The following is a 10,003-nucleotide window of genomic DNA, read 5'->3' on the forward strand; positions in this document are numbered from 1 at the left end:
ATGCTGACGCAGATGCGGACGCACACTCGAGTCGAACTCCGGCTGGCTTGCTTGCTCTGGCTTACTCACTGACTGAATAACAGAAAAACTCTCGAGTTCGCTGGCGCTTCTTCTTTTATAGCAAAATCATAGTTGCGAGAATTTTCTACAGGTGTGTAGAGAATTATCTGGATATCTCCACTTCGACGGACTTCTCGAAGAGTCGGGAAAGTCCGTTCCCCATTCACTGCGTTAAGTAGCAGCTGCGCGCGTGTAGGCCCCTTTCCCCACTACTCCGCCGCGCGCCGTCCCTTCGTGCTCCGCGCGATCTGCTTTCTTGCGGGACGCTGGTCGTGAGTTCGAATCTCACGTCGCTGTCACAATATATTTATTAAGTAACAAACAAGTAAAAACCGTAATATATTGAATTTGTATTCACATACATATAAAACTAAAAGATCGGACAACATATGCTTGACAGAACCTAAATGTACCACAACTGTAGCTTCTAATCACAGTAGCAACTTCTGTCCAAGACTGTATAACAAGGTAACAGCTAAATTAACAATTTGCTAATGGTCATTATTTAAAAAAAATCAATTAAAAATTGTTGTTTCGGGGAGCAGTATAAAGTTTCAATTACTGTAATATCTGTGTTTTTCTTTCTTTCTTGTTTAGTTTTCATTTTTTAAATTAGTTAAGTACTTATTTTAAGATTTTGTGAAATACTCCCTGAGCAAGAGTATACAGTATACTCTTTCTGCGGGTGCTAGAGTGATTTTTATATATAAAAACAATATGTACTCATAAGCCTATCTTTATTTTAGCAATAAAAATTATTATTATTATCATTATTATTATTATTATTATTATTATTATTATTATTATTACTGAATAGAAACTATTAATTTGCTTACGAATCAAACATTACATAGGCATTACGCAGCAATTGTTTTGCGTTGCTGTGCAATGTCACCTGAATTTACGCACATCCTGCACTCTGCAGGACGGTGTGTGAAACTGTATGCGATATGTGTGTGGTGCAGAACAATGCAGATTCATGCAATTCAATTTCAAATCAAATACGACAGCAAATTAGTATTAGTCTGTTAGAGTAGCCTAACGCAAATAACAAAGTTATAGTAATCACAATGATAAAATTTCTGCCTGCACAAACGATAAGTTAGTGACGTAAGTATAACGACACTACAAAACAAGAGTAGCATATTCAGCGCATATAACCGTGGTACATATATTGTCACTATACAATTTTACCTTACCGTTTTGTATTACGTACAAAAACCATCAGAAAAAAATTATATTTACATTTGATTTTTGAAATACTCGTATTTCTCAAATGTTATAGGTCTGCCCATGATGATTATGATGATGATGATGATTATTATTATTATTATTATTATTATTATTATTATCATTTAGTCAACTGTCCGAAGATAGGTTTGAACCTCACAAGTGACACCAATAAGGCATCACTCATGAGGCGACTAAGCCAGGAGATAATGAAGTAGGGTGTCCAGTTCCTAGTAGGCCTACTATTATTTATAAATGCGTTCTTCTGTCGTCATCGTAATCTATACACTACTTCTTTTGTTATAACTAAACAAGATTAAGTATTGCTGGAGTTTTTAAGTGGAAAACGCACGTGCATCAAGCAAGCGAAGTACTTGACTGACAGCTCACGCGAGTCTTGTGAGTGGGGGGGGGGGGAGAATAAATCATAAACCGCTAACAATGACACTAATATTTACAATTTACATTTATGCATATTATAATTCTCTATTTTTACTATTTACAGTACAATATAGAACGTAGACTTACAATGACCAAACATTATTTACACTTGAATATTTTCAAGGAAAAATTGTTCCGGGGCCGGGTATCGATCCCGGGACCCTTCGCTTAGCGCGCGAACGATCTACCGACTGAGCTACCCCAGGAACCATACACGATAGTCGGTAGAGCGTTCGCGCGCTAAGCGAAGGGTCCCGGGATCGGTACCCGGCCCCGGAACAATTTTTCCTTGAAATTATTCAAACCTGCTTTAAAGGAAGCTATTACCTGAAAGCCAGATTTGCATAATTATTTACACTATTAAGCTTATTAGGTTTGTGTATTGTAATGCAAAGTATTTTATTTCATAATAATATGGCCTACACTTTTTTTGTTTGTAAATTGTGTATAATAGTGTAAATAATGTTTGATCAATATAAGCCTTCAGTCTTCATGATAGTGTAATAGTGAAAATAGCTTAGTTTAGTGTACAGTAGTGGCAAAAAAACCGGACCGACCTTTGTAGCTGATTTCAGAGCCTTGTTCACTCCAGAGCACGATAGACTGGTAACTAAGACTTTCGTGGTTCTAATCCTGCCTGGAAAGGAAATTTATTTTTGTTCCTTATTCAAATTTATTCCCAATACTTTTCGATTGCTGGTAAAATTCATGTTTTGGGAATAATAAGTTAATTAAGTAGTAAAATATCGCTGCAATCGAAAAGTATTGGGAATAAATTTGAATAAGGAACAAAAAAAAAGTTTCCTTCCCACGAAAGTCTTAGTTACCAATCTATCGTGCTCTGGAGTGAACAAGGCTCTGTAATCAGCTACAAGGGTCGGTCCGGTTTTTTTTTTTTGCCACTACTGTACATAGTGTAGAGGGCTGTCATTAACTACTTTCAAAACCGATTCTCAGAAAGAATACTTTTCATATCTAACATATGATCCTTCTTCAAATATACTTTTGTAGAATATTTATTTTTAATATATCAATTTTTCTTCTTTAATTTAATCATTCCTTCGATCAAAAATTGTATTATTTAATACGGTCCAAGGTCCGGTAGTTCCGGGCTCCGAACGAGAGTAGAATGAAGCATATTGTTGTTGTGCTAAAGTTCCATTGTCGATTTTACCAGTAACTTCCGTACACTGAAGAACTGCGATATTCTAAAAGCAAACACTAGTGGCATAAAGAAATCACACACTTTCTTTGTCCCGAGGAAAGATGCCGGCTTCTGGAACGTTACTGGCCTTCATAGTCGAGTTTTGAAATAGTACCTTAACAAAATAAGTCGGGTTTTGAAAAAAAAAAACTCCATATTTTAAAGCTTAATTTATGTTAGAAATATCGAGCTTTGGAGGATGCAAATAAGTTTTTCCAATGCATTTCAACCCAAAGATATAAGAACTCATTTTTCATAAAAATCAAAGCTGTCGACTTTTGAAACTATACGCCTCATATCATAGCCTATAACCAATTATTTTCTACTTCACATACAAATTTACAAGAGTATCTTTGTGAAACAAAACTTTGTAAATAGGTATGTAGCCTAGATTTGTAACTTTTCTCGCCTGTAATTTGTAATTGGTCATTCATTCATTCATTTATTTTATTCCATAGATCTTACATGAGCAATGAAGCTTTAAGATGTGGAACAAGTCAAAATTTTATAATACTACAATTACAATTTTTACAATTTTGTGCAATTTTTTACAATATTTTGGCGAGATGTAGTGAGATGAGGTGAGGTCCGAGGATTCGCGAAAATATTATCCGGCATTTGCCTTTTGGTTGGGGAAAACCTTGGAAAAACCCAACCAGGTAATCAAATCAAAGGGGTTGATGCCGAGGACTCGCCATAGACCATCCGGCTTCAGTCCCCCATTTTCGTGAAATAGGGCCCTGGAATTGATAAACAGTTTCGAAATGTTATACAAATCTGGCTTTCAGGTAGTAGCTCCCTGTAAAGCAAGTTTGAATAATTTCAAGGAAAAATTGTTCCGAGGCCGGGTATCGATCCCGGGACCCTTCGCTTAGCGCGCGAACGCTCTACCGACTGAGCTACCCCAGGAACTATACACGACACAGTCACAATTTTTCCTTGGGTCCCGGGATCGATACCCGGCCTCGGAACAATTTTTCCTTGAAATTATTCAAACCTGCTTTACAGGGAGCTACTACCTGAAAGCCAGATTTGTATAATACATTCGTTACTGGAGGTACGTTAACAGAAAGCCACAATTTAAGTCACACAGCATTTGTGTGCACTCATAGTTGAGTTCTGGCGTCTGGTCAGCTCATGTGAGTTGTGTGGATATAAAAGGAAAAATTGTGACGATGTCGTGTATAGTTCCTGGGGTAGCTCAGTCGGTAGAGCGTTCGCGCGCTAAGCGAAGGGTCCCGGGATCGATACCCGGCCTCGGAACAATTTTTCCTTGAAATTATTCAGTTTCGAAATGTTTCACAATAAATTCTCTCTCCACATCGAACACCGTTTGGAGTCTTCAGGCAAAACTTAATTTTTATGTCATTGTAATTCCGAATCTCTGAATCCGTCACTCATGAAGCCAAGATAAGATATTGTTCATAAATGTTTAGGAACAGCTAACAACACGCAAATTCATTATATATTTGGTTAACAGATACTTACTCAATCCCCTCATTTAGCGGAGTCTCTGGCCGGGCTCGTATATCACTGTATAAGCCCAAGTCTATGTGAATTTACAGTCCACACTTTTAATATCTGCTGCTTTAGCGAACGCAAAGGGAATAGAAAATAATCTAGAACCGAGCCCCAAGCACTTTACGCCGATGTAAGCCATATTTATCAAAACGACGGTCCAGGAGGGGATTGTGGGGAGGCGGGGTTGGGGGGGGGGGGCACGTCCACAGCCGTGTAGACATCAGAGAGTTTTTGTGAAGTATGAATATACATATGGGTTTGTCCATTACCCGTCCGTGCTATTGAAAACGGTCGACAAAAGACTGGCAAATTAATTTATGCTAACAATTTTGGGGGCTTTGTCGCGCTCCTATGTGTGATTCGTGCCGGGGGCGTGTGGATGCACAATCGCGAATCTCGTTAAATGTGATTTTTATTCCACCCAGCATCAGTGTAATAGGTACAAGCATTGTACAGTCTCGCAATAAATGCGGCATTCTTTCAGACCGGCCCTCGCTGTACAGTTCTGCGATGGGCGATTCATCTGTCCAACCCAAACACAACAACGGAATGTTGGGATATTATAGCCACAACGGACCTGCGGAAGTGAAAAATGTGGGCAGGGTTCTTAGATAAAAAATATTATTCCTTGCTCTAAAATGTGAATATTTTAATATAGTTTACCACTGTTTTATATTCTGGACTTATACAGCGTGTAACAGAATTACTGGGACAAAACTTCGGGAGTTCTTTCTCGACACCAAAACAAGAAAACAATATCATATAAATAGAGACGAGAATTTCATGTACTTTAAAATCCCAAAATATGCATGCATTCATGCACTTGTCGCACTCAGAGAGTACGGGAAGGGGAGGAATTATCGAACCCAATTGAAATTACTTCCAGAGTCCCACAGGGGAGTGTCTTGGGGCCTCTTCTATTCCTGGCTTTTGTAAATGATCTGCCGGTTAATATCTTGTCTAGGGTTCGCTTATTCGCGGATGATTGTATGGTATACAGGGAAATAAAAAGTTTTGATGATACTACTCTTCTTCAGAATGACCTCAATAGAATAAACGACTGGGCAATAGCCAACAAAATGAAAATAAATTCTCTAAAGAGCAAAGCCATCAGTTTTACAAGGAAAAGAAATAAAATAATCGCATCGTATATGTTAGGGGGCGAAACCATTCCGGAAGTTAACAAGTGTAAATACCTAGGAATAACATTTAGCAGCGATCTCGGCTGGGGGGGAACACGTTACAGACACAGCGGGAAAAGCATGGAGAGCTGTACACTTTGTGATGAGGGTACTAAGAAAAGGATTTGATAAATCCAAAGAAATTGCATATAAATCACTAGTACGTCCAGTAATGGAATATGGTGCTGCATGTTGGGATCCTTACAGATTAGAACATATTAAGACACTGGAAAAGATTCAAAAACGGACTCTCAAGTGTTGTCGGAAAAATTCACCATTAAAATGGGACACACTCACGGACAGGAGAACGCGAATTCGATTATGCGCACTGTTCTAAACATACAGAGGTGAGCCTGCCTGGAGAGAAATAAAAAATAGGTTGCAGCCGCCAAATTACTCTTCAAGGAACGACCACTCATATAAATTGAGGGAAAGAAGGCAGAGGACGGACACTGGAAAGTTTTCCTTTCTCAATCGTACTATCAGGGACTGGAATGCTTTACCTGCAGACTTACTAAAGGCTTTACCAACAACCAAAAATGTATTTAAAAATAGGCTTAAGGACTTTACTAATAGACGGTAATTATACACAGTATTTAAAGGGTGTAAATGATATGTTGTTATTGAAGTGTTGTATCAGTGAAGAATTATGTTGTGTCAGTGAAGTGTGTTGTATCAGTGAAGAAGTATGTCGTGTCAGTGAAGTGTGCTGTGTAAGTGAAACGTGTTCCTGTCAGTGAAGCTTTATAGTTTATAGTGGCAGTGCAAAGTATTTGAACAGTGAAATGTTTTTGAAGTGTTAGTGAAATCAGGATAGAATCAGTGAAATGTGTCGTAGTTCCAGTGCAGTGAGTGAGTGAGTTGACAGCGAAATGAGTGTAGTGTTGAAAGGTACTTGTGCAGATATGAACATATCATACTCGTGGGTTTTAGTTCGAACTTAGGTTTAAGACACAAATTAGATTTACTTTAAATATTATTTTAAGTGATCGTGCTTCATTTAATTTAGGATGTTCCCTGTTATTATTATTATTATTATTATTATTATTATTATTATTATTATTATTATTAATTATTGTTAGTATTAATTGTTAGTATTAATATTAATTGTATTTTTTATTAATTGTCATTATTGAGTGTAATTAGTTACCACTGCCACCGGGTATATACCCATTGCAGTGTGAATAAATAAATACATACTATTAAACTACGAAACATGCACGAACATGCGGAAATTACATTAAAATATGTACTTTAATTTCTGTTCCAAATTTCTTATTTCACTTTTTTTTTTTTTTTTTTGCAAAGTTAACAACTAACAACATTCATAAATTGATTTCTGTGAGGTTTCAGCGCTTGTCAATCAATACGTTTTTGTAGGCAGAGAATGGCCTCTCTACATCACTAGAAGTTACTTACTTACTTACTTACAAATGGCTTTTAAGGAACCAAGGTTCATTGCCGCCCTCACATAAGCCCGCCATTGGTCCCTATCCTGAGCAAGATTAATCCAGTCTCTATCATCATATCCCACCTCCCTCAAATCCATTTTAATATTATCCTCCCATCTACGCCTCTGCCTCCCTAAAGGTCTTTTTCCCTCCAGTCTCCCAACTAACACTCTATACGCATTTCTGGATTCGCCCATACGTGCTACATGCCCTGCCCATCTCGAACGTCTGGATTTAATGTTCCTAATTATGTCAGGTGAAGAATACAATGCGTGCAGTTCTGAGTTGTGTAATTATTGTAGGGATTCGTAACAAGCTGTTTTTTACGGTGATGGGTTGTTAGCCCTTCGCCCAACCTCCAAGCTGAAGGACCACCCCTTATCGGCTGTCCACGACTGTTTATTCAATATATGCGCAGCTACCCTCCATATCTAGTTATGGATGCAAATTTGAATTAACCTTTTTCTGTTATTTAGTTTTTTTTTTCCTTTTCTTTCTTCACTCCTGATTCCTGAAGATGAAATAAGGGAAACAAAAATCGAGAAACTGAGGTGTCCACTCACAACCATTAAAGCATGTATTTAAACGGAATATAATGTATATTATATGCATGATTAAGTTAAAAATTGCTTAAATATGCATTATGCATGTTTTTATCTCAAGAAATGCCAAAACATGCAAATATGCAAGGAAAAAGTACACATGTTTAGAACCGGAAAGTAATGAAATGAATAAGTACTAAATTTGAGCTATGTCCTATGTTCCTATAAAAACATGCATTTGCATGGAATTCTCGTCTCTACATATAAACATATATGCGGAAATTTCTACTTTACAAGTTGAGGATATTTCCTAAAATGCCGATAGACTACTTTGTTCCTGTAACAGAATAAAGTTAAAAATCTGTTCTGGGCAATATTATGACGAAGAAAAGGCATTTGTTAGTGTCTGTAAATGTCTACTTTGACCGCGCCTAATTTTCGATATTTAAGCCTGACAGAAATTTAATGTATCACAACTGTAGCTTATAATCACAGTAGCAACTTCGGTCCAAGCCTCTATAATAAGATAACAGTTAAATTAGCGAACATTCAATTTACTAAAGTTCCTTATTTAAAAAAATCAATGAAAAATTATTGTTTAGGAAAAAATATATAATTGTTTCAATTACTGTAATGTATGTTTTTATTTTTCTCTTTTTTACTTTCTATTGTGTTAATTAATGAAATGTTTTAAAATTTCATTTGTTCGGACCAAATTCCTGCAAGTTTAAAAGACAAAACAAATTATTTCAATCATTTATTGTCATAATACACTGCTCTGTCACACAGAACGTATTGGGAATTAAATCAATGACTTTCACAAAACACGCTATGAAATGTTTTATATGAAGCATTTTCTTTCTCCAAAATTCAGCAAAAATGAGCAAAATTTTATTACTTTTTTTTTTGTTTGAAATATCTCAGCAAATAATTCCATCAAATTAATTACGTTACTTACGGTTCACCCTGTATATACATATAAGCTACTGTAAAGGCTGGCATGTAAGGGTAACCAAACTATTTGGAAAAATAAAATGTAAGAACATGACTGTATGTGACGAGACCTTTAGCAAGATTCTGATTTTTTTTTTTTTTTTTAAATGTCTCATAAAATGTAATTTTGCTTTTATTTTGCAGAAAACAGACTGCACATTTTGCATTTTGTACTCAATTTCGCATATATTCACTTATTTTAGCCTATCTGCATTTAGCACGTCTCGTATTTATCGTAATTGCGAAAAATCTACCATGTCTAATAATAATGGACCTTGAAAAGTCTCAAAGAAATTTTATCATCCCACATCATTGTTACCACTATCAGGAATAAATAATATATTAAAAAACATTTATTTCAGCTTAATATTGTCTCATTTTTACAAATCCCTTTCTTTTGCAAAGTTACAAAACTTACACTTCAGAAGGTCTTGTCTGTTCTCACCCGTAGCCCAAGAAACTATACAGACAGAGTTTTATTGAAAACATCAGACCAACAATTTTGGTAGACCTCAAGACCTGAATTTTGAAAAACAGAATATTCTGAATAAGAATTATAATACAATACACCGTGTCCCACTTAGAGGGATCGAGAAATAAATGCTCACCATTTAAAATCAGATGAAGATATTGTTTTGATTTACATCTGACAAGATGCAGAAACTGTCAAAGTTTATGAACCAATGGTTTAAAAACAATTACATATTCATGCGCATGCGCACTAACGTTTATCGTGGAAACGAGCCTGGCGCCATTCAGTAGAACATTCCGTCATTGGACCATTCTCCTTCATGGAGGCGACGATCAAAGGGAATGTGTATCTAGACATGTGCAGAACTTCTGTTGTTGATCAAGTCCCCCAGGATCGGTTTTTTCAGCAACATGGGGCTGCAACCCATTACTATGGAGCAGTGCGTGGCTTCTTGAATGCGAACTTTCACAATAGGTTGATCGGAAAAGAAGAACCCTTACCTGGCCAACTAGGTCACCCGACTTGACGCCCATTGACCTCTTTCTGGGGCTTTATGACGAATGTTGTGTACCAACGTGGTACAGTTAACACTTTGGAAAACCTTAGACAACGCATTGTAAATGCAGCTGCACTAATCACTCCACAAACGTTATGGAACACTTGGCAGAAGGTTGAGTACCTTTTGGATGTCTTCAGGGTAGCTCGAGGCGCACACATCGAGCTGCACTGACCATTCCCGGAAACTCTGAGAGTTTTTACATCAAGTTGTACAAAAACTTATGTTATAAAACCATTATTTATACTTTAAATTAGCACTTATTTCTCGATCCCTCTAAGCGGGAGACGGTGTATTGTAATAGAAAGAATAAAATAGAAGATCAGCATTTTTAATCAACATAATAAAATAT

At 36.7% G+C, this 10,003-nt stretch overlaps 2 non-coding genes across 2 annotated transcripts; one reads left to right on the forward strand and one right to left on the reverse strand.

Moving 5' to 3' along the window:
- Nucleotides 1-3,771: 3,771 nt before the first annotated feature.
- Nucleotides 3,772-3,845, reverse strand: TRNAS-GCU (transfer RNA serine (anticodon GCU)). Its single transcript has one exon. It is a non-coding gene; the product is annotated as a tRNA-Ser (tRNA).
- A 279-nt stretch (nucleotides 3,846-4,124) lies between these two features.
- TRNAS-GCU (transfer RNA serine (anticodon GCU)) lies at nucleotides 4,125-4,198 on the forward strand. The gene has a single exon. It is a non-coding gene; the product is annotated as a tRNA-Ser (tRNA).
- Nucleotides 4,199-10,003: the final 5,805 nt, after the last annotated feature.

This window comes from Periplaneta americana, chromosome 8 (genome assembly GCF_040183065.1).
Source record: "Periplaneta americana isolate PAMFEO1 chromosome 8, P.americana_PAMFEO1_priV1, whole genome shotgun sequence".
Classification (NCBI taxonomy): domain Eukaryota; kingdom Metazoa; phylum Arthropoda; class Insecta; order Blattodea; family Blattidae; genus Periplaneta; species Periplaneta americana.